The sequence below is a fragment of the Haemaphysalis longicornis genome, unplaced genomic scaffold (genome assembly GCF_048455015.1).
Source record: "Haemaphysalis longicornis isolate Haplotype H1 unplaced genomic scaffold, Haemaphysalis longicornis Haplotype H1 scaffold_1, whole genome shotgun sequence".
In the NCBI taxonomy this organism is placed as follows: domain Eukaryota; kingdom Metazoa; phylum Arthropoda; class Arachnida; order Ixodida; family Ixodidae; genus Haemaphysalis; species Haemaphysalis longicornis.
In genome coordinates this window covers 40,840,614-40,865,825 of record NW_027526203.1, presented here as the reverse complement: position 1 = coordinate 40,865,825, position 25,212 = coordinate 40,840,614, and the positions used below count along the sequence as shown (strand labels likewise).

At 46.5% G+C, this 25,212-nt stretch overlaps 1 protein-coding gene and 1 long non-coding RNA gene across 2 annotated transcripts in view; both read left to right on the top strand.

Annotated features, from left to right (window-relative positions):
• Positions 1 to 25,212, top strand: part of LOC144176020 (tachykinin-like peptides receptor 86C) — an 833,985-nt gene that overhangs the window by 658,273 nt on the left and 150,500 nt on the right. The window lies entirely within an intron of this gene.
• Positions 18,782 to 23,994, top strand: LOC144176028 (uncharacterized). Its single transcript, XR_013323754.1, has 3 exons — positions 18,782 to 18,860; positions 20,572 to 20,845; positions 23,698 to 23,994. It is a non-coding gene; the product is annotated as an uncharacterized LOC144176028 (long non-coding RNA).

Genomic DNA, 25,212 nt, shown 5'->3' with positions numbered 1-25,212 from the left:
GAACAATGCTTGCACAGTTAGGCCGCCCCGTCCTTACATCCATCAACGCTGTTCCCTCGTACTTCTCTGCCTCTCCCTTTCCCCACGCATGCCTCTGACGTATAAAAGGGGCAGAAGACAGGCCCGAGGATGCTTCCTGTAGAAGAGATAGCCCAATGGAGCCCAGTGTACGGACGGATGCCATCGCCTCCCCCAAGCAACAGCTCCCATATTCGCCGTCCTCCCCGGCTCGTCAACGGACTGCCGTAGAAGGAGGACGCACCTCTGTGAGCTAGTTCCTCTTTCTCGCCATTTTACAACCACATACTAAGCGTAGCCTTAACGAACGTAAACAAATTACCACAAGCTTTTCATTACCACCGGCCGACAACGTGAACACCATTTTGATTTATACCGAATTAATACTTTTTGAATAAGAGCAAGAAATCTACAAAAACCACTTTTAACAAAAAGAAGTTTTTCCACCGACTTTGCACATTTTTACTACAATCATAACGACAGCTGTGTAATTCCGAACATCGCGATGCTGTAATCATCAGAATCCGCACATTATTAAAAATGTCACATAACTTTTTGTCAAAGCTCGCCTAAGGAGCTAACGCTAGAATTAACTTTACGCTATAACTTCCGAAAATACTAACGCAGAAAGAAACGAAGGACATTACTACAATCCTCACGCCATCGTGCGATCTTTTTTTCACCCCAATACTCCAGTTCAAACCTTGGAAAAACACGTGGTTGGCTGAAACCTAACTTTCAAAAACTAGCTGCGCAAAATATTAAAAATGCAATCCTCGTCATTTAGTCAAAATCTGTGAACCCCAAGATCAACAATCGGCCACTAAACAGCGCAGATATTCATTTTTGACCGGATTTTGAAAATTGGGAAACAGCATCCAGAGTGTTGCGGACCCAGCTCGGGGTGCTAACGCGGCCCGCAATAACTAAGATCAAAAAGCGTAGCGGAGCGCTAACTTCGAGACCATGGTGAACACAGAGACCCACTATCCGCTAAATTATACTTTATATAAGCAAGTCAGATATTTTTCCCGTAATTTCAGCCCTCACTACAACTTGAGCTTTTCTTGGTCATACATGCTGTGGTAAGACCTCACCAAGTTCGCTGTAATCCATTACGAACAGCACTTCCTGGCACTACAGCCATCAGGTAGGGCCCTTATCCCGTCAAGTCTCCACCAGAGAACATTGGCCTATCCACCATTGCCAGACAGCAACCCCCAAAACGAGTTCTCGGCACTCAAGCCATCAAGCCAGCACTTTGGAAAGCAGGGTCTTGAGCCATATTGCCACAACATCACCAAACCAAATGCGGCAGAAAAATCACATTGCAACAAACACCACCAAAACATCCGCCCCACAACTTTTCCCCTGCCCCCTCTCTCCTGAACCTCCTTCTCTAACCCCGACCAACACACATGAACCGAGGCCACGCTAGAAGTGCGCAAACCCGTGGCCTCTGAGTTGACCACTCAACAAATGCCCAGAGCACACTCAAGGTCCTCGTTTCGAGGCCAGCGCACGATTCAGAGCTCTAGTACGGACCCTGAGACCACGGACTGAGATGTCGATACCGACCAGACGGGCTTCAACACCAACTCCTCGTCAGGACACTCAACTGAGCCTGACCCCGAATAAACGGTTCCAAAAACTCTGTCGTCCTCTTCATCAAATTCTCCCTCACGTTCACCAACCCCACAAACCCCTTTGAATGCCGCGCGTCCTCATCCCGCATTCAACCGAAAAAAACTGGAAACCCTCATCCGAGATTAAGACCCACCACACCGCCACTTCTTACAGCTCCAATTAACCAAGAATACCCAACATCCCGCATCTATTCTTGACTGAGGTACAAAGAACCCTTAAACCTACACCCTCTCACACCAGTTACGCAGCGTATTATAAGGGCACAAAACCACGTGATTCTGTACTAGACGCCGCCATCCGCTACGATACGGAGTTCATGAGAGCAACTGATTTCGGCTCAGCGGGATGGCCCCACGGAACAGACAAGTAAACTCCAGTTGGATGCGTTCCAAAAGACAAAAAGCACCCTGTTGGGTTTCTCCTTACGAATGGCGGAATTTTAAGGCCACGTAGTGAGGACGTAGTGAGGACGGACTACTACTCGTTCCTCTCCCAACCCCTCATGAACCACTGTTGTCCCAACCGCCCACTCTCCCAACCCATTCACGAGGTCCCTCTCAAGCCCACCCACATGTTTCTCTACCACACGAATACTCTATTCAACCCCGTCCTCAGACTCTCCTCCGAACCCAACCCCTACTCCCCACTCCTGCCATGGCACCCCGAAATCACCAGAATCGCCGCACCCACTCCATTCATTTCACTTTACGACTCACCTCCCTGCCACCCAAACAACCACACCCAATCTCTTGGTATTTGAGCCACTACCACGTAGCCAAACGCTTCTTCCTTTCCAATACTCACATTCCCAATCCCTTGTACTGCCACCAATCCAAAGCCCCACAACCCAACCCACCCATGCGAACACCTGCGGAAACCAACTCAAACATCATCCACAATCACAAAAACAACCACACACCCCCAGACCGATGACCGCATTGGTTATGAACGGAACAAACCTCGGAGGTGCAAACAAGAACACCATAGCAAAATTTGTGACCACACATTTCAACCCGTAACAACTGGGGTTACTACACGTAGGCCTTAATGTTACGAACAACGGGGTGGCGGTTTTGTCCTCAAGCAGGGAGGGTATTACCCGCCTAAAACAATCCATCGAGAAAGAACCGCGCCCGCAATAAACTGATGTTACGAATCGTTGGCGAACACAAGCGGAGCTCATACGCTGCACCCTACCTCCAATCCCGAAAATGACGCGAACCTCTAAGCCTCAACACGTCTGGCAGTAGAATTCCCGTTTTTTCGAACTATAAGCGCAAACCTCCAAACAAGCATTTCCGCCGCACCCAACCCCCGTCCTCCTAGCACTACACGCAACATACCACTCACCCAAGCTAAAAGCCTATGCTTCTCAGCCCCCTTCGGATTTCCCCCAGATAGCCACCTTCAGACCTCGCAATGTTGCCACCCAGCATCAAGCTTTCACCTCAGCAATCTCACACATACTCACTACTCTCCAGCTTCCCAAATCCTCCGTTACACGCCTGCACATTCTCGACAACTATAGCACCCCTAAATCCTAACACATGTCCTTCAAATACATCTTTCACCAAATCCTTTATATCGCTCAACGTGAACTTCTCACAATTGTAGCTGACATCAGCGCCCCCAATGTCGAGTGGGGCTACTTTCACACAACTCGTAAAGGTCGTCTATTCTCAAAACTTACCCACTCCCATCCTTCACACTCCAAACCGACCCTTCCTCCCCCACACGCATTCGCAACAGTGCCCAGCGCGGTACCACTCCTGACCTCCCCATTAGCACCAGACAGCTCCCCCATCACACCTTCAGGACCACAGACACAACTGGCAGCGATCACTAAATCATAAGCACATACCTTACCTCAAAATCAGTACCCCACATCCCAGTACCCCACACAGCAAATTACCCTCTCAGGCCGCACCCTCACACCCAAGAGATTACCACCACTCACCCTCCAGCATGTTAGGCAATACGTTACCAAAAACCCGCAGCTCATTACACAAATCTCCATCAAACACCACAACATCACAGAACTGGACAGGTTCACGGAACAGGACACAGTGTGCAGGTGCTCAGATACCTCACACTGTGTAGCTGCTGTTGCCTACACAACACTGAAAGTCACGGCGGCTACCATCCAAACCACCAACAGAACCACGGCGGAGGATGCAGCCACTGCCGTTGCGCTTACCCAGCGCTCGACCCCTGAACTCGTCCTATCTGGCTCTGAGCAGGCCATCCGTAATTTTATTTGCGGTAACACCTCTCCCGCGGCATTGCGAATTCTCTCCGAAAATCTTCCATCCGACATCGTGGCCCTGTTGGGGACACCAGCCACAAAGGCGTAGGCGCTAATGAAGTGGTCCACGTACGTGCTCGTGAACTTATTGACCGAGTCGCTATTTTCACTACGCCTACACTAGACCCCTCTGCAGGCAAGGGAACCTCCCCCCTTCAATGCCGCCTCATCCGCCGCGAATACGCACACCCGCACCCACACTTCCCCCCGGAGGCAGCCCACGTGCTTCGCATATTACAAACACTTTCCACACAGAACACAATTGATACACACTTATCCACACCCTTTTTCAACCCCTCCCGGTCCAGCCTGTGGGGCACTTGACACTTACTATCATTCCCGCTTCCATTTCCCCGCCGACCCCCACCCCCTCCTTCCCTGCCCTCACCTCTGGGAGCAGATGCTGCGTCACACGGGGGAGTTGGGTCAAGTCCTCTCCACCTGCCGTGCCCTAAAGGTCGCGGCGGGTCTCTGGGTCTCCTCTACCCCCAATACCTGATCCCGAAGGACGAAATAATGTCTTTCTTCCTTTCCACTCCCATACATCACTGCAAACATCCGCCGCCCTCACTCATGCCATCACCGCCACTACTGAAGAGGCCGCCCTCGCTCATGCCACCACCGCCACTACTGAAGAGGCCGCCACCGCGTTGCTTGCAGCCACCACAGCCCCGGGCGGCTACGTCACGGTCATCACAAATTGTCAGCACGCTTGCCGTAATGTCCTCCCCGCCATCAAGCTTCTTCAAACAGTTTAAGCGCTCCAATACAGCGGAATCGTAAGGACTCCAGGACACGCCCCCTACCATGGATTGAGACGGCTCACGGCATTTCCCGGGCGTTCCAGTCGAGCGTGGACGACTTGGCCTTACTCACTCTCATTCAACACGTTCTACTTGCCACACTGAAATTCTGTACCACTTCCGACGTAGCCGCCTCCTCTATCATCCACCTCACCCGTCTGCCAATGTTCAAGACGCGCCCCTTCGGCGCAGACCTCAAACCAAACATGCTTTAACCACCCCATTCTTATCACAATCCCGCACCGAATATCTCAACAAATGCCTTTCTTTCCAGACGCCATGCACCACCGATCACCGTGTGAGGCTATTCCCCTACCATCCTACCCCATTCCCGGAAGAGTGTAGTGCGAACTGCGTAGCTCGCGGCCTGTAGTTCAAGAACATACTAAACTTTTTAACACCCTTTAAGGTGCTGAAAGGGTGCACTAAACATTTTGCACCCTTTTTGCACCTTTAGGGACCAAAACATTGCTCCGGCACCCAATCATGAGCGTGCCACAAATTAAGGGGTGTAACACTTAACATTTTTACGCCCTTTAAGGTGCTAAAAGGGTGTACTGAACATTTTGCACCCTTTTCGCACCTTTCAAGCGCCCAATTATTGCTCGGGCACCCCATATCGAGGGTGCCAAAATTCAGGGGTGTAATCAACAGTTTCAAAGGGTGCTACGACCATTAAAGGGGTGCTAAAAAGTATTTCTTCTCGATTGGGGTGTTACCATGGCACCCTATCGTTAGGGTGCCTAAAAGAACGGTGTGTGAATGCCAGCATGCAAAATTGCACAAAAACAGGCTGAATGTTTAAACCGCACATTGCACTATTTCACCTCCCGTTGAGAGGTTTAAATATGAACTCTAGACCAGGGGAAAGGCTCTAAAATTGCTGTTCGTAAATTGCAGAAAACGTGCTAAACGCTTCAATTCCACTCCGCACTAATCTACTTATTCGAGTGTATCGCAAGGTTCGTTTCGATGTCTGGGTGCACGGGAAGGGAAGGCTACAAAATGCCTCTTGTAGTCCTATAAATAAAACTTTTACGCTAGGCATTGGTGTCTTCAACGAAATTGAATTTACCTAAGAATTTGTTTCCGTATTATTATGCCCCGGACAAAAAGTTCAACAAGACTTTCTTGTTGGGCTGACAGCACGCCTGTGGGGCCAATAAGAAGTTCTGTCGGCACTCTATCGTTCCAATAGCCTAGTCTTCCAACAGGGAGTTTAACCTTGATGGCGTTTGTGGGGCCAATAAGAAGCTCTGTCGGTACTCTATCGTTTAAAGAGCGTACTGTTCCAACAGGGAGTTTAACCGTAATGGCATTTACCGGCTTGCCAACACAACCAGTGAACGCCAACAGACGCCTTGTTCGTAATCAGCGGCGCGAGCGCGCCATCAGACAGAACCGACAAGCACCCTGAAGGTGCTTTTTAGGGCCTAAACAGCAATGTCTATGTCTGGCAGAGACGCTAGATGTCAACGTTTGTGTTCTGAATTTTCCCTTCAATAAGTAACAGTCAGACGGACGATAACATAACGATGTGAAGATATGCTTTGGCTCATACCACGGCAAGCACAATCGTTTGTTGCTGCAGCCTCGGTTGCTCTTCGTCCACAACAAACTGAATCGGCTGTACAGCTTTCTTCGAGGGCGTGTATGCAGGGGTTCTGTCTTCCTTTTTTGCGCAGGCCGACGGGGGCGGTCGTGTAAATTAAATCATTTTCGCTCGTTGCTGCTGTTCTGCCTACCTGTTTGCTGTACCTAGAACGTTGCCGCCACCGCGTGCTTCGGTCGCTTTCTAATAATCCCCACTTGTTACAAGCTCAGAGGTTTTCGCACTGTTAGCAGTCGTTTTACACGACGTGTTTTATGCGCCCGACAGGGCTGTACCCGGAGGGTTTGAACCCCTCCCGAAATCTTTTCCAGGCAGCACGTAAACAATACTTACTGTTGCTTTCAGCAAAACTACCGTCCTCCCAAAATTCATAACCACCCCCGAAAAAAAAATTGGGCCCATATACCCGCAAGGGGTACTCGAGTAAATGCGTTGTATCAGCAGCTTCTTGACGTAGTTTGAATGAGTAAAGGATATAAGGCGCGTTCGTAGCCTCCCATTCTGTGTCGGCTTTGTGAAGCAGTGGGTAGAGCACCATGCACATTGCGTTCCGCCCGCAGGGTCGAGGGATCGAAACCAGGCGCCGGATAGTATTTTTTTGTATAGTGTAGGGGGAGGGGTGCGGACAACGACGGTGCGGACTACGACGGACGTCAACGCGCGTGACATCGTGAGTTACTGAAATGCTCTGCATTTAAAATTTCTGGGTACGGCCCTGGTGCCTGACAAGCCAGGAGTGGCATCGCTTGTAGTATTAGCGCGACGTTGCTTGTCTGCAAGACGGTGCCGGACCAACAAGCGTCATCAACGCCATAATTCTAACGGCACGTTCCATTTATTTCGTGGCTACCGTGGCTTGCGCAGAAAAGGTTGGGTTGACTGCGATAGCTTTTCTTGAGTCAAATAAGGGAGCTTTGGCTCAATCGCTTGCAGCGCTAGCAATGCGGGCTCGTCTGCAAGACCGGTGCTTCAGAAACAAGCGTTAGGACAGCCAGAATTTCCAAAATGCAGCATAAACTAGACACAAACTAGACACTAGACTCGTTGACAACTTTCGTAAGTATAGAGTTGTTTTAGGCGCCACTGACACCGCTCGGAGCGTGGCCGCTGAGCCGCCCACAAAGGCGCCTGCTTTACGGCGGTCTTTGTTGCGGCCTGCTCCGAGCGTTTCTCCCGAAAGAAGTATGAACGGAAATCGACGGACTTGACTCCCTGTACCATCACCCGAACGGCGCGCTGCAATGCAATGGTAAGCGCCACGCTGTCGCCTTCTCTTCACTAATCGACCACGAAGCTAATTAGAAGATTGCGAATTGCAACTTTAAACGTGCGAGGGGTAAGCACAAAAAAGAAGCAAAACCAGCTATACCACCTCGCTAATGAACTTGACCTTGACGTATTGGCGGTTCAAGAAACTAAGGTCGATGGTGATGAACAGACTGACAGTATGGTGCGCCGCTTTACAACGCACTATAACGCTGTTGTAAGCCACGCAGTCGGAGTGTCAGCGGGCTGTGTGTTGTTTGTGCGCCAAAGTGTAGGTGTTCAGGTCAATGAGGTGGAGACTTGTCATTCAGGGAGGCTTGTGGTTTGCGATTTCTCGCTCTCTGGTTTGGAATGGAGGATTATATGCGTGTACGCCGCGAACACGGTAAACGAAAGAAAAACATTTTTTGAGGGCATGCGCCAGTACTGTGACAGCGACAAGGTACTCATCGTGCTAGGGGATTTTAATTGCGTGCTAGCCGCCGGTGATAAAACAAGCGCTACAGCCTACAGAGACGCAAGCACTTCAGCACTTGGGGATATAGTAAATGACTTTGCGTTGGAAGACGTTGCCGAGTGTCTTGAGGGTGGGCGAGCGGTCACATTCACGCATTTTCAGGCGGCCAGTCATGCCAGACTAGACAGAGCGTACGTCACGCTCGACTTGGGGCCGTTGTGTCAGGATTTTTGTGTGCGGCCGGTCACGTTTAGTGACCATTGTCTGGTCGCATTTTCGATAAAAGGTTCGAACAAGCAAGACAAAAAATTTAATTGGGATCTGTGGAAGATGAATTATAAATTATTAGAGGATGAAGTCTTGAGTAGCAACTTAATGATGCGTATAGAAAAACATAACGCTTACAACAAAATAACGCCCGGCGAGAAATGGGAAACGTTCAAAGAGCAAACTAAAATCGACGCGGTAGAACGATCGGTAGCAATAAAAAGAGAGGAGAAAATTAAAGAAACTATTTTGCGCGAGAATCTAGAAAAAGTTAACGCGGGAAGAGTGCCGAATGCCAGGCGAGTTCACGGCCGAGATACGAGCAGTGAAACAGAAGCTAGATGCATTCGAGACTGAGCGCTATCGCGGAGCGATGGTACGGGCAAGGGCCGAAAGAATTATCGCCGATGAAGCGCCGACAAAGAGAGCGCTTGGCACCGAAAAGTGGCATGCGCGTCGAAATCACATTGCTGAAGTTGAATGGCAAGGTGTTGTTACAAATGATAAATACGAAACAGAAAACTGCTTTCTCCAACACTACAAAAAAATTGTCCGCATATAGCCCAGTTGATGTTGAGCGCTTCAAAAACGATTACCTTCATCTTTTGCCCAGACTTAGGGGTGAAACAAAAGAACGGTTAGAACTCCCAATTTCAATAAAGGAGGCTACGAATGCAATTAATTATCTGAACCCTGGAAAGCCACCTGGGCCTGGCGGCCTCAGTGCAGCCTTTGACAAGGCCTTAAGAAATGAATTGGCGCCAATTTTGACAGATATGTACAATGAGGCTTACGATATTAATGTTGTGCCAACGTCTTTTACCGTTTCACACACAGTTCTTATTCCTAAAACCGAGGGCCCCGCAATGCTGCGTCAGTCCACATCATATAGGCCAATCAGTTTAACCAATGTTGACTATAAAATATTCATGAAGATACTAGCTAAAAGGCTCCAAACAGTAATGACAGAACTTGTGGGACCACACCAAACGTGTGGTATTAGGGGGCACACAATCTCCACGAATATCCACACAGCCCGTTGTGTGTTGGAATGCTGCGATGCAACAGGAACCAACGTAGCGATGCTTCAACTTGACTTAGAAAAAGCATTCGACTGAGTTCCCCACGAAATATTGCTTTGCATTTTAGACTATGTGAATGTTGGCTCTGTTATTCGGGAAGGTGTGGCCATGACGTACAGGTGTTGCAAGACGCTGCTAATAGTAAATAAGGTTTGCGAGAAAGCATAGAAGTACAGAGCTCCGTACGCCAGGGATGCCCACTTAGCCCGTTACTTTTTTGTCTCTACATTGAAACACTTTGTTTAAGCATTATACGTAGCGACAGCGTACACGGATTTCGGCTGCATGGGGCAGAAGTTAAACTCTTAGCCTATGCGGACGATATTGCTGTTTTTTGTTCAGATGTCGAAAGCATCAATGCGTAGTGGAAATCGTCAAACGATCCTGTGAGGCGAATGGGAGTGCCGTAAACTGGAAAAAATGCCTGGGGTTTTGGCATGGAAACTGGCCATCAACCCCTAGCATCTTCGCTAACATGAATTGGGTCAGCACACCGGCAAAGTACTTAGGTGTGCCTTTGGAATTTTATAAAGACAGCGATCCGTATTGGAGGAAGGAAGCCGAAGTAATGAAAGAAAGGGCAGAAAAGTGGAAAGGGTGGAGCTTATCAATATTTTCAAGAACGACTGTGTGCAACTTATTTTTTGTAAGCAGACTGTGGTATGTCCTTCAGGTTCTTCGCTGTTCCCGAGCAAATGTTCAAAGACTGCACGGTGTATTCGCTGTGTTTATATGGGGGTGAAACTGGGAACGGACAAGCCGGACAAACCTGTTTCGTAGGGTCAGGGACGGAGGTTTGGGACCAGCACACTTGTTTGTACGTCAAATTGTAAACCGTTTCTTGTTTCTCCGCGATGTTAAGGATCCAACGTTAAGAACTATCTGTCAATTGCGCTTGGGTAGAGCGTTACCGGATATTATAGTCACGTCCAATGTTATACCTGGCGGCCTACATGGGTTTATGAGAGAAGTTGTACTGTCATGCCGTTTCTTGGCTGTTCGATTTTCTTGGGAATACTTGTGTCAAGTAAATAGGAAAAAGTTCTATAAAGACGTGTGTGATGTAGTCCTCCCTGAACCAATGTACCGGTTGATGTATAGAGTAGGTAGGGCTCAAGATGTGCTTAAAAGAGTTAAGCGTATGCAGGTACCCCCTAGCGTAAAGACGTTTTTCTTCAAGCTGCATACTGGAACCCTTTCTGTTAAGACGTGGATGGCAGAAAAAGACTTGTTCGTTCCATGGGGAATTGACTGTATAATATGCAAAAAAGGTCAAACTATTGAGTATGTATTCATCGATTATTGGGATGCTGTGTTCCTGTGGGATGTGCTCCAACGAACTTTAAAAAAGGATCTGCCTGTGGATGCTGAATGTATACGGTACTTGCCTGTTGAAAGCGAGGATGGTATGCCTTAGGACGTGATCATGCTTGTTGGATTGAGCTCTATTTGGAAAGCAAGAATGGCCGCAAGGTACTCTGACATCGATGCGCGAAGCGCGAGACAGTATTTTAGAGAGGCAATGAGTTAATACGTGGAAAATAAAAAATATGTGTCGAATCCGCCCGAATGTATTCCAGACATGGAATCGTTGGTACACCTAAGGGACTTTTAAACACATGACGTCAACCAACGTCAGGTTGATGGCTGTCTGTGAATGAATGTCTGTGTTCTGTATGTGCCAAGGCAGGCAATAAAGAAAAAAAGCGAAATAGCTGACTGTTAACGCGTCCGTTTACTGTTTTGTAGGTCAATGGTTCGATTCCTCGTCGAACCTCGCTTTTTTTTTTGGTGAGGGTTTCATTAGCTTTTTTTTACGACCAGGTTAAGCGCCTGTTCCTTGCTTTATATCACGCCGACATTTACCACCCTCTTCCTAAACCCAAAATAGCTCGTTTTCTCGCACCTTCTCTCTTGAGAAGCCCGCTGTGAAAACGAAACCAAAACGAACCTCAAAACATCTTTGCAATATCAGTATATATGTCAGTTACTTTATGTGTATTTACTTTTGCGTTTAAAAACCTTAAATTTAAGTTATAAACATATTTCATACTCTGAAAGCAGAAAGATAATTACCAATATTACAGTTTTAACACAATTTTCGTCAAACATAAAGGTGATGCATTTGAAGTCTGGCAACTATCTCTCACTTTTTGTGTGTTTTTTCATAGCGTTTTGTGCCGAGTGGTTGCTGGCGTGATTTGATCAGTTTTATCACAGAACAGGGATGATTTTAGAGAAGCATAGGTCTAGCTTTGCCTGTAGTGCGAGAAAAAGCGTATTGGCGGCGTCGTGAACTACCCAGAAAGCCCGCTTGATGGCGCTGTAAACAAGGCTTTGTAAACATGGCGGATGCTTTTTGCACAGGCCGCTTGAGCTCCTTAATAACATGGCTGCCCTCGCACGGCGGCCGCCGGCTTGCTGCTCCTGCTGGTTCCTGGCTGGCACGCTGGCCGCGTGTTTACTTGCGCCGCGCTAGTGAAGTGATGTTACGCCAGGTGACCAGATGGCCTCGACTGGCACAGACCAGTGAGCAGCAAGTGAGAACAAATCGTTTATTGACATCCGCAAGTTTACAGAGGCCAGGACATCATTTCATTTCGATCGCTGCAATTGTACGTCGCTTTCGTGACAACATTTTTTTTTTTTTGCCATAACAACTCGTTTACTTGCGCTAAGATTTCGAAGGAAGGGCACACATTGCTTCCAATATTCTGCTGCCCGTATCTTTTTTTTCTTTTTGGACGTCGCAACAAGTTACGAAGGATACAGACGCTTGGAACTTCTCTCGGAATAAAGCGATAGTTATTGCGAACTCAATCGCTTACTGCGAACATATCTAAATTTGAACGTAGCAATGGAACTAAAATCCGTGAGCGAGTGTCTGAGGCACGGCGTTTTTTTCTCTATCTCTTTGGGGGGTGCGGCAGGCCCCAAGCACGCGCTAAGCAGCATCACAAGTTTAAAGAAAAAGAAAAAAACACCTACGGCGTTAAAAATATTTATCTGACTTTTTTTACCAACACTGAAAATTTTAAAAGTACTCCGATATGCTATGTTGCGGGAAAATTGCTAAGTAGTTAATTGTTAACTAGTTTAATTAGAGTAATGCTTTTTGCATGCCCCATTATTATACTTGATGCTGGCATAAACAGTAGCTTTACCGTTCAACAATAGGATGTACATAACGGTGGTAACAGCTGTTTATTACGCTCTAGGGTGGTTACGAATCATGTGCGGTAATTAATACTCATGAATGAGATATTTCACTTGCTGATGACATATAGAATGTAATTAAACATGTTCGGTCTAAATAATTTTATCTTCATATTTACACAGTAAAAATGCGACATGAAATTTAATTTCCATAAGCAAGAGAGGATAAATATGATTTCAGAACCCAGCTGCACAATAACGTATTACACACCCTGTGTTGACTCGCACTTGCACATCGAAGAGCCACATTGTTGGTTCCATTACCCTGATTAACACCGTTTGCTGCAAGTTGAATTTCACCTTGTTAATCTTGTATTCTTTTTGTTCTCATCGTCTTATTTTTTAGTGTGCGTTGCGACGTTAGCTATTCTTCGGCCAAGAGCCCCCCCCCCCCCCCCTCCCCTTATGTAATGCCCTTTCAGGTGTAAATAAATGAACTGAAATGTTGAATTTTGCCAGTAGTAATGTGGATGGCCTGACACTGTATTGACAGTAAAATTTTAAAAAGCACTTTTATGCTTCAGTGATTGATAAATGTGAAAAAACCATGCACATCAGTAAGCAAGACTTACAAATACGATTTGACGCTGCAATGCATGGACTGCACTGCACAGTTCGGTACACGACTTAAAGTTCTTAGTCTCCTTGTAGGTTCAACCAATAGTATCTACTATCTTCCATTCCTTACAATTTAGAACAAGACCTGCCTGCGTGCACTATTTTTGGGAGTGACATCATGGTGCATTGATTGAACAGTTTTCACCCACTTGTCCAACAATTTGCAGTCGGTGGCTACATGTAAAATTGCGCCCTGGAGGGAACTGGGATTTTCACACGCTTACTGAGTGTAGCAGTGGCCTCTCTTGTTATATTTGATACAAAAAGCCCTTGCGAGGTATTCGCAGGCAATCCATCCAACTCGCTAAAGCAATCTGCCCTAGAGGTACAAAGCCCCACACCTCCTCATTCTTCACTTTTGCCACAAGCTTATCCCTGTTTCTAGATGACCCGGGCTACTACATCTCCAGACCTCCAAGACAAACTCTGACCCCTCACATTTCTTTGTGTACAAAGGTTTAAAGTCCACCTGCAAGGTCCACACAGCGCTATTAAAGGAGACACCTACTCGATCACCAGACCATAGAATCATAGTATCTATCAGAAATGAGCTGCTCCAATAAAGCTTACTTCCTCTCAGCTTCTTGCACGAACTTGCTTTACGCGAACAGGAGCTGTACAGTTGGTCTTACAGCAATTTTTTTGTGCGAAGTGTTGTAAATGTACAGAGAAAGTGAAGTACTCTTGAGCAGCAGTGAAAGGGAATGGAAGAAAGTAAACTAGAACCCGCATTTGCTTCCTTACATTTGCCAATGTGTACACATCGTGATTTATTAATAAACGTTGAATTTCGGGGCTAGAGTGAGCTTAGTGGCTAGCTAGATAATAATATCACATCACACATTTTCATGCGTGTCAATATTTGCAGTATACAGAATACTCGCCCGAAGTTAAATATTTTTAGACACCGAATATCGCGTTCTTGAATTGAACAACTATTCCATTCATACTCAGAAATATGCACATCGCATGTATGAACGCATTGATATATGCTGACCTTCTTTTTAACATTTGGTGAAAATACCTGGCACTTTGCAACATTTATCTACAGGCAACATAATACATTTGCTCGTGCTGAGAACTTGATCTGGTCGCCTTCCGGTGTGTGCTTCCTTGTTGTTTGGTTGTATCTGCAAAAAAAATCAAGGAATGAATGAAAAATTTAAATTAAATTGGAAGAACGAATAGTTAAGAGAATCATGTCACAAATTCAGAGAAACAAATATAAGTGGAAGTAAATATACATAAACACACCAGTCGGGCGCATGGCTGTCATATCAGTCAAGCACGAAGAGTTGAAATGGCCTGCCAGTCCTTGGTGCAGTTGTTGCGTGCGGCGACAATTTTGAAGGTTCAGCCAGAATGCCTAAATGAACACCGACCTCTGAAAAAAAAAATGACGCAGTATTCTTGAGTTCACGCGTATTAACCATGACGCAAGCATCATCTGTCACAAGGCATGCTAATATAACCTAACTCGCATTACCACGTCTCTATGAAGGCAAACTTTAGTTGTAGCAAAGCGCTGTTGACTATCTGCTCACTAACGCGTCAAAGCAGAAAGGCAACAGTTAGGTAAACCTCGGGGGGGGGGGGGGATTACTGTGTTTTGGTAGCCTCAAAAGTTCCATCCGAAATAATGCCATACCTGTTGAGGCAAATGCGTCCACAACTTTTCGGGTTCTAGATAGTCAGAAATGTTCGAGAGGGGCCAGAACAGTTGAGAGTAATAAGACAATATTCCAGCGGAAGTCATGCACAAATGAGGTATTGACGACGACAACGGTTTTGTTTGCACAGTCTTTCTAGCGCAGTGCATAACACTCACCATTTGTTGGAAGAATCAAATATTCTGGCCTCGACAGCTGTCTTTCGATGCAGAATTTCCCGCAGTTGTCACTCCACAAACACTCAATTCCCGTGTTTTGCCAGTCCTCTCAACAACTGATGGACGCAAAAGCACATAACAGCAATAACAGTCACGAAACCAGTGCTCCGCGCACATAGAAACGGTGGGCCGTTGCAGCGGTTTCAATTTGAATTGTCGGCTTTGTGGTTGCGAATTCAGAAGTGAGGTGGTGCACCAGTCGGCTGTTCGTAAAAACTTGCGTACATTTTTGCTCAACGGATGTTTGATGCGGAACTTGTTAATAATATTTTTAAACAACACATTGTAAGGGAACTGCGTTGGCTCTTTGAGTCACGGAATGAATGTTTTGTATTCTATACCAAAAGTAACCTTTCGCTTGCGCCGTCTGGTGGACTTGATGGTCGAAAACTACGCTGTAGGTTGGTCACGTGGGCCGCCGATTTTTACGCCGCCTATAGGGAAGACAGGGAACGTCCGAGCTTGAGAGGCCTGGTTTTATCTATTTCAAGCTTAAATCATAGTGTAGTATCCGGGGTTTTCGCATCTCGGCGTTTCGGGGATTCTACCACCAGGGGGCTAACCCCGGGGTATATATATGACGTCATTGAATAAATTATTCTCTTTTTTGGCTTGACTCTTCCACCGGGCGTTTGTCTCCTGCTTCGCCCTTCGGGGCCGTCGCCGACGCGACACTACAATGGCGCAGTCGACTCAAGAACCGTCCGAAATGTAAGCGCTCGACATTCCTGCAGTAACATGTAAGCCGCCGAAAAGGCCGCAAGTTTTATTTTCAAGTAGTGAGGGCTGAAACAGTCAGCCGAGAGCGATAGAGAGATAGGCCTACGCGGACGACCACACCGGCGAGGAAACGGTGGCCAGCAGCATATTGCCGAAATCGACGTGCATCGAGCGACACGCAGCAAATACGTCCAGCGACATGAAACCTTCAGGTAATACTGCAAAATATCGTCAACTGGCACCAAGTATTTTTCGCGCCAGGATTATATAAACTTCATAAAAGAAAGTAAAGCGGCACCACTTCGTTCATTATCGGGTCAAGATGGCTGACATAGCCGCGAAGCCGCAACCATTTTTTCCGGACCCGGGGAGGCCGGCCGTCGCATGGCGCGAGTGGCATCGCTCGTTCGAAACATATCTTCTTGCAGCAGGCTGTGAAAAATTCGCTCCGCAGCGCAAAGCAGCCCTCTTGAAAACCTTTTTGGGAGCAGAAGCGAATCGAATTGTGCACATAATCGAGTCAGCCAGACCGGCGGACGCAAGCACCGGCAACGACTATGAATATCTCGTTCAGGGCCTCGCGGCTCACTTTGACGTTTCGACATCACAGCGGGCGAGCCGCATACAGTTCCGAAGTTTATGTCAAGCAGAAACGGAATCGGCGATCGACTTCGCGCGCCGTCTGCAATACGTTGGTCGACAATGCAACTTCGGCTCCGATGAAGCCGCGTCACTAGTGGATCAACTCATCGTGGGACTTGCGTCCGATCGCACCAGGGAACGTCTGCTCACAGAAGGCCCGGCACTCACGTTTGACAAAGCCATCGAAGTCATACAAAACGTAACTCAAGTCCAGGATCTGCTGCAACGATATCGAGCAGCCAGAGAAGAAATAGTTCAAGCGAACGACGGGACTCAACGAGCTCGACCGCTTCAATTTCAACGGCGCCCCACCCGATTTCCACGTCGTGAGTTTCGCCCCACAATCTCAACAAACAGAAGTGCACCACCGTCACGTTCTGGGCGTGCGGCCGCTGTGGTAGGTTGTGGCACCCGTTTCAACAGTGCCCCGCTCTGGGGAAAACGTGCTTCCAGTGTGGTAAAATCGGCCACTTCAGGAATGCCTGCCGTACGCCGCGTTCTGCAACCATGCATCCGTCTTCACCTCGTGTGAAACGACACACCCGGTCACCGTTGCGAAACATCGAGGCCCCACCCGACGACGAGCAGGACGTCGGCGTCGTCAACCAGCTCGGTGTGCATGAGACGCCAACGCGCCAAGAATCCTACTCTGATGTCAAGGTGAATGACAACTTACTTTCCCTGTTGGTATCAGAGCTAGCACAAAGCAAAACTAGAGAATCCCAGCTGGCAGAAGAGATGCGACAGCTAAAATCACAACTAGCAGATCTTCGAGAGCAACTACGAGCAAACTCGTATGAACTTGAGGAGGGCACAAGTGAGGCTCAGGAGGTTGAAGAGAAAGAAGCAGACAAGCCTGAGGGAGGCGTCGAGAAGGCCTACGAAGAAAGAAAGCCCATGATCTTGAAAGAAGCCGAGAAACGAAAAGAAGCCGATAAGGCCAAAGGAGGCACCGAGAAGGCCGACGAAGTCGACAAGCCTGAGGGAGGCGTCGAGAAGGCAACGAAGAGGATAAGCCCAAGATCGAGGGCGTCGAATATGACGAGTCCGCCGACAAGAAAAAGAAGAAAAAGAAAAAGGGGAAAAGAAACAATGCAGTGTATGAGGTGAAGCACAGTGCAATTACCGTGAAATACATTTAGTTAGTTTGGGACATGTGAATAGTATTACCTCTGCTGTGTGAACTGTCAGTTGTTTGTGTAGAGTATGGGAATGTCATTTGCGCGTTTTATTCTTTTTTTATAAGGGGGGAAGGTGAACTGCAAAAAAAGAAATTTAAGGGAAGGAGAATGTAGTATCCGGGGTTTTCGCATCTCGGCGTTTCGGGGATTTTACCACCAGGGGGCTAACCCCGGGTATATATATGACGTCATTGAATAAATTATTCTCTTTTTTGGCTTGACTCTTCCACCGGGCGTTTGTCTGCTGCTTCGCCCTTCGGGGCCGTCGCGTCGGCGACGGCCCCGTTTCAACGTCACTTTGCTACGCACATAGCACTTGAAGCTCCACCCCGAATTATTAAAGATTACTCGGGACGTACCATACCTGTGTCAGGATGTTTCACAGCGACTGTTCAGTTTAAAAATATTCAGGAACCCCTCTCATTTTAGGTGGTGCCAAAGGGAAGATCTCTCCTTGGAATAAATGCTATTTCTGCTCTCCAATTAACTCTCACCGAAGATCACCTCCGATGCTGGCAAACTACTACAGAGAACCAGTCTGGAGTTGACCAACTGGCCGAAGTGGTTGAACAACTCCGCCTTGAACTAGCACAAAGCAGAAGGAGAGAAGCGAAATTTGCTGAAGAAATGCGGCTGCTAAAGTCTCAACTAACAGATCTTCGAGAGAAATTTCGAGCGAACTCGTTTGAACTAGAGGAGAGCACAAGTGAATCTCAAGAGGTTCAGGTGCCGGAGCTTCAAAAGGAAGAAGCTGACAAGCCCGAGGAAGACTCCAAAAAGGCCGACGAAGCCGACAAGCCGGAGGGAGAGGCCAAGAAGGCCAACGAAGAGGATAAGCCCAAGATCGAGGGCGTCGAATATGACGAAGAGTCCGCCGACAAGAAAAAGAAGAAAAAGAAAAAGGGGAAAGGAAACAATGCAGTGTATGAGGTGAAGCATAGTGCAATTACCGTGATGTATACCCTTCCAACCGACGTGTGTGTTGAACATGGGAACCGCGGAAGAACGATCATCGCCGCATAAAATACTGCGCGTCAAAAGTGGATGACATCGCATCCGAACAAAGCGTGTTTGGTGTCCGCGAGATGAAGACGACAGTGAAGGAGAATTGTACGTTGGAAACATCGTTTTTGCTCTGGTGAGTACGCATTTTTTTATTATTCTGTATTTTGTTGGAACGAGTTCTGGTGTTTATGGGTCAGTGGTTTTCTAGACCCCCATCTCGTTTGCTCTGAGAGCCTACGTGATTAACATACTTGTTTGGCGCCCAGTCCACCGTTTCCGCAGAAGTCAGCATCAATTTACGCTGAAGCTAGACCTTGCTACGATGCTCGCGCTGTAGTACACGGCTGCTAATAATTTCACATCACGCAAGGCTCTTTAACACCGGGGCGTTTGTTTATGTGTCTCTCAAACAGTGCATTTGCAGCTGCAGATCGCAGTCGCAATTTCGCGTGAGTTGCATGACGCTGTGATTAGTCCTCCTTCGTGAATACCCGCGGTATATCAAGAAATAACATGAACAGGAGGTTCCCTGGAAGTGCATCTGAAAAAGCGTACACTTGATTCCGTGCCTCGCGTCTCGTAGGTGTTGTTCCCCCCCTACCCGAATTCCGTGAAGTGCGCTTCGCAGCTATTGCGCTCGCGAGACCGGCGACCGTACGCTCGCGGTCTTCGGGCCGCGATATGCGTGCCGTTCTCGTGAAGCTCGGCAACAGCGTCGTGAAATTGCCGCACTCGCTCGCCAACGCGCCCCGACAGCGTACGCGTCGAACGGGTGCTGGCGGAGTTGTGCTGGAAGAAAAGCAGGCGAGAGATGAGGACGCAGGAGGTGTAGTTAAACAGATGAGAATGTACAAAGTGCAAGGTGGAGAAAATAGTATGCAAAGGCCGGAAACGGTGAAAGAGTTGGGGCCGCGTTAAACAGATGAGAATTTACAAAGTGCAAGGGGGAGAAAATAGTATGCAAGGGCAGGAAACGGTGAGAGAGTTCGGGCCGCGCGCCAGCGAGCGAGTACGGCGATTTCGCGACGTCTGACGTTGCCGAGCTTCACGAGTCCGGCACTAATTTGACGACGCCCGTCTGAGAGTTCATAGAGGTATAGAATTCACATACGTGCAAATTGAAGGTGAAATGGGCGCATGTGGCCTCGCAGGGAGTTAGCATAGTCTCGGGGTAGTGGGTGAGATTTCTCAACGCCTACGAGGCGCCTGCCGATTCCGTCAGAGTAGCTCTCGGGAAGTCTGGGGCTTGATATCAGAGTCATATGTATTGTTTAAATTAGTACCGAAAATTGGGCGAATTCGCAAGTTCTCATTTTTGCAAAACCGCAGGCCATACAGAGACTAACAAGAAAGCTGATGTATTGTTTAAATTAGTGCAGAAAATTGAGCGAATTTGCAAGTTTTTATTTTCGCAAAACCGCAGGCCATACAGAGACTAACAAGAAAGCTGTAGGCACTCACTCAACTCGATTTATATTGGAGAATTGAACGTGCAGATACAAGTCAGACATTGAAATGGAGGAGCCTCAACTATCACACACCAGTTCCGATTGAAAGCAAGGAATACAGATGAGCTGCTAGCATGCGTTCCATGCAAATTAGCTCAGCAGTGAGCTTTGCATATATCATGCATACCCCACTCACAGTACCTGCGGGTCTAATAAATACATTCTTACTGTGACCTAAATTTCTCTTGGGGTGTTCCGGGAATGTTCTTATTAGTGCCGTGCAGGTTACTGTCTTTAAACGATTAAAAATCTACTTGATGTAAGCATTCGTGCTTTGTGTGTGCTCTTCTTGTATTTCAACAAGTGTCAGCACACGCACAGATTATGCACCTGCAGGTGCTGCTGCTGGCTGTCCCGGGTCGGCTGCCTTCCAGTCCAGTTTCAAAGGCTTTGCCAGGGCCTCCCTTGGCCAACTGACACAGCACCTGCTGTACCCAAGTACTGCCTGGCCTTTCGTTGGTGCTCCGTACGCTTTGCCGCCAGGAATGGTCATTCCTTCATCCATCATCTGGCCGCTTGGACCACCCGTTCAGAAGTCAGCGCATTTGCTCGACACATCGGTCCAGGCACTGCTGCCATATCGGTGCACCCACCGATTATGTACTTTCAGGTTAGGTATTGCATGTTGTGGAACCTGCCATGATGTATATCTGTTAGCAGTGCTGTGGCCTCTGATTATTTGAAACATGTTCATGAAGCAGTGCTGTGCATTTGGAGCGTGTCATTGCTTAGCAGAGACATTGAAGAGAATCTGGGGCCGATGACTAAAACGCAAGAAGAGAAATTGAACTGACTTTGAAGCAAGTATTCGTATGTAATCAAGACAAGCAAACATTTAGGATCTTTCGATATGGTTTAGAACTTGCAATACAAACTAGTCTACTTCAGATCATACGGGTATTATTCATACTCTACCGAAAAGTACATCCCGCAGTCTGTAGAATTCCGACAGCGCTTTTTTCGCAGTCTCTCATGACTGGCACTATTCTCAATGTTTGGAAGATAGTCGAGGCAGAACCGATCTTTAAATCAGGAGACGGTACTTCACCATTACATTTCACTAACAAGCACCATATGCAAGGTCAGGGAACATTTCATCCACTCTCAGGTCGCTAATTATTTATAAAATCACAATATCACATTCGAATATCACCACGGTTTTTACAAGGGTTACTTGAGAAACACAACATTCAGGATTTGTTCACGATCTCCATTGATCCATTGACGCAGGCTTACAAACTGCGGTAGTTTTTCTCGATTTTTCTAAAGTATTCAATCGCATTGCACTCCAGACTACTTCTCAAACTTCAGCCTATTTCCTCACTTGAGCGATAGATTTTCATTCTTCTCAAATGCAGTTTACTTCTAATAACTATATACTTCTTTTGCTCGTGCCACTTTGTTGTCCCCCTAGGCAGGTTGCTTGGTCCTGTCTATCTTCCATGTTGCATATCCTCCCAAGTAGGTCTATTTGCAGATGATGTTGTAATTTATCACACAATTTCTCTCAACTACTGCCGTCAATGCTTTCAATCTGATCTTAACACAATTAACTCCTGGTGCTGCAAATGGCTAATGTCGCTTATCTCTAAAACAAAGTGCATGACTTTAACGGTGGCAAGTCTCAAATTGTAAATACTTACTTCATTAACAACAGCCTGATTACCTTTCGAGACAAAGGTGTTTTGGTAGGCCAGTAAGGGAGGGGGGATTGCATGGTGGATTGCAAAAGGTAGATCAATTCGGAAAATAAGACGAGTGATTAATATTTTTATTTTCACTCCAAAACTCGCTTTATTTCATATGTTTAACCCACTGCAGTGGCTAGGATGGTGTGCTGTGGAGGCGAATGTCGGTTAGATACCGCTTGGTGTGGCCGCTTTTCAGATGGAGGCAACACGTAAAGACGCCAATGTTTTGAGATTTCGGTGCGCACAAGAGTACCCAGGTGGTCAAAATTAATTCGAAGCCTTCCCCTACAGTGCTCCTCATATCCCAAGTGTAGCTTTGGTGTGTTAAACCGCCGTTTTTTTTCATGTTTTTGGTATATTACCTGCTGCTGTAGCAGGTGCAACATAAAGGTGAAATTATACATAATGTTTCGAAGAACTAAAGGCCATATTGAAGTGCGTTTATGGGTCTATCTCATAGCAGTAGTGAAAGGTTATATACTCTGGTGCAGGTTAAGAACAGCAGTGGCTCATGTAGTGTAGTCCAGTGCTTGACGGAATGCTATGTAGGCAGGTAAAAGCATTATTGCAATGATGAAACGTAGGTCACTGACCAAGTCAAAAAAGCCATTTAACGGTTTGGTGCTTGTTCACGGTGAGCATGTGTCGTGGAAAACGAAGCTATATATTGGGCATTACGTGGCGCAATGAGTTTGCATAGATATGGTGCAGATTGTGATCCATTATGTTGATAATGTTGGGCGTCGTCTGAACGATGAGGGACTCGAGCAGTAATCGAGAAGATAGATTGCACTCAGTTATCAGTAATTTCTCCTTGTTCCAGTCGACCACATGTCCCTTCCTCTCACGGTGCTCTGCCACTGCACTAGTTTTTGCATGGCCCTTGTTTACTTCGTTTTAGTGCTGCGTTAATCTTCTGTGCAGAAATGCCCGTTTCGCCAATGTACACTCATTTGCATTCAGTGCATGGAATCTAATAAACAACACCCGGAAGCTTGGAGCGTGAGAGGGGGTCTTTCACGCTGACAATGTCAGAACGCAGCTTGCTAGTTGGTACATTCACGATGTATGCACTGCGTTTCTTGAAAATGTGTGCGAGAGTTTCAAGGATGTGTGGGGCGTAGGTAATTGCTGCACGTTTTGATGCAGTCCTTGTGGCTTCAGAAAGAAGCGAAGAGGGCGACTAGCAGGAATCCGCATTGACATTAGCAGGAAGAAGCGTCCACAAGACCTGTGTCAAAACGTGCTGCGATTCTCGCCCTACACATCAATCAAGCTTTTGCATGCATTTTCAAGAAACACATTGTGCACATCGTGCACGTGCCCACTAGCAAGCTATGTTCTGACATTGTCAGCGTGAAAGACCCCCTCTCAGGCTTCAAGCTTCCAGGTGTTGTTTATGTTTTGAACGAAAAAAGTGCCATTTAAAGGTGACATCTCCTTCCTTGCCGATTTCTGATGCCTGATTGTTCAGTTTGTGGGGAGAAGTTTAGCAGATTGTTCACATGTCTAACCTGTATTTGTGCTTGAGCAGTCAAACGCTGATGTTAGGAGTGAAGTAGGTGAAAATTGTAGTTTTATTGCAGTTGTGCGCAGATTACTTCCATGTGTTAATTCGTAGAAAAGCAAAATTGAGGTAACCCTGCTAACTGTTCCGCATTGCAGCATTTATTATGGTAATGTTAGGAGTTCAGCTGCTTGTTAAAGGTGAAATAAACCATGGTAAAAAAAGAAGAGCATCTACTAAACAGAAATATCTTCACAATCGCAGGATGCCAACAGTCCGCCTACCAACTTGTGTCCTGCATCGTTTCTGCTGGCTGGAGCGGCTCATGGAGCATTTTCCAGCTTCTTAAAGTTTGTGGTCAAGCGCTCCTCCAAGTGAAAGATGTCGCAGGGGGATGTTTTGTTTTAATGCCACAATTTCACGTGCTCAGCAGCAAATTTACTCGTAAGGCTTTTTAAATATTCATTACCCAAGAGAGCATGTTACCTTCGTCTTCGGTGGAATGTGTCTGCATTCAGGTTATTTGTGACAGAAACAAGTGGACCCCGTCGTGAGAGTCATTGAGGCCTTCTTGATTGTGCATGCTTCTGAAATGACATTTTTATTCGGCTGAATACTTTCCAAATATTACGAGTTGTGAACAATTTATGGTAATAGTCATGATTCGTAGTACTACAATGCAAGAAGGAAATGCCAACATACGTTTTAAGCGCCTCTGATATTTTAGATCGTTGGCTGGTGAGCAATAAAACAAAACTGAAATTTTTTTAAAGTAAAATCAAATATTAGACACTAAATGCAAAGAAAAATAGGGAAATAAACTAGACACCTCGCTACAATAAACCAATTCGTAAAATTCCTCAATGTCTATAAAGTGATGATTTAGGCGGGTTAGTTAAGGTGTCAGTAGGTTTACACACCCAACTTGCAGGGAAGCACATGATCTCTCAATATTAGCATGTTTTAAGTGAAGACCGTCTTCCTTCATTAAGCTGCTTTGCACATTGATGCCAGTCTGATAAATGTAGTCCTGAATTTTTGTTATGATCGATCTTTGTATGGGAACCATATATTTTTATATGATGTCGCTGTGTATTTCTGCAACTGTATTTAGTCACCAATTCCAATTTGTTGTGGTCAGGTTTTTTCAACTAATTCGTAGTTTTTTTAACAATTATGGTATGTTTTGTGTGCCGAAAGGAATGCCTCATTGAATGTTGGGCCTATGTAGTGTTGAAAGCGGAGATTTTGCTTCAAAGTGGAATGTCGGGCTAGCAACATGGTACTTCATGTGCTGCTCACTTTCCTTCATGGCATTATTTTTTATATTATGATTTAAAATTAAAAGCCAACCAATTTGCTGTGGTTTTAATTTTGCCACCTACTTCATACTTTCTTTTTTTTCCACTTTCTGTAAGGATTTACTATCCATATTTTTATGATACCAAGGCATTGGACTGGGCTAGCTGGTACATGTTTGAATGGATGAAAAACCAAAGGAAAACCCAGGACGCGGAAGAGAACGACGGGACAAACTTGCGCCGTCATTCTCTTTTAACTGTTTCCTGTGTTTACCACTGGTTTTTTATGCATTCAAACATTGTTTATGAGTTTGTTGAACAGTTATTAGTTTAGGTGCTCAAAACATTTTTGGCTACAAAGGCTCCCTGTAGAATTTATATAAGTGCTCTCTGCTCTTTTTTTTTTGAGCCAATACCCCATCACCAGTCTTCATGACGTGGTCCTTTGTAGAAATGAAGTTGAAATAAATATTTGTTT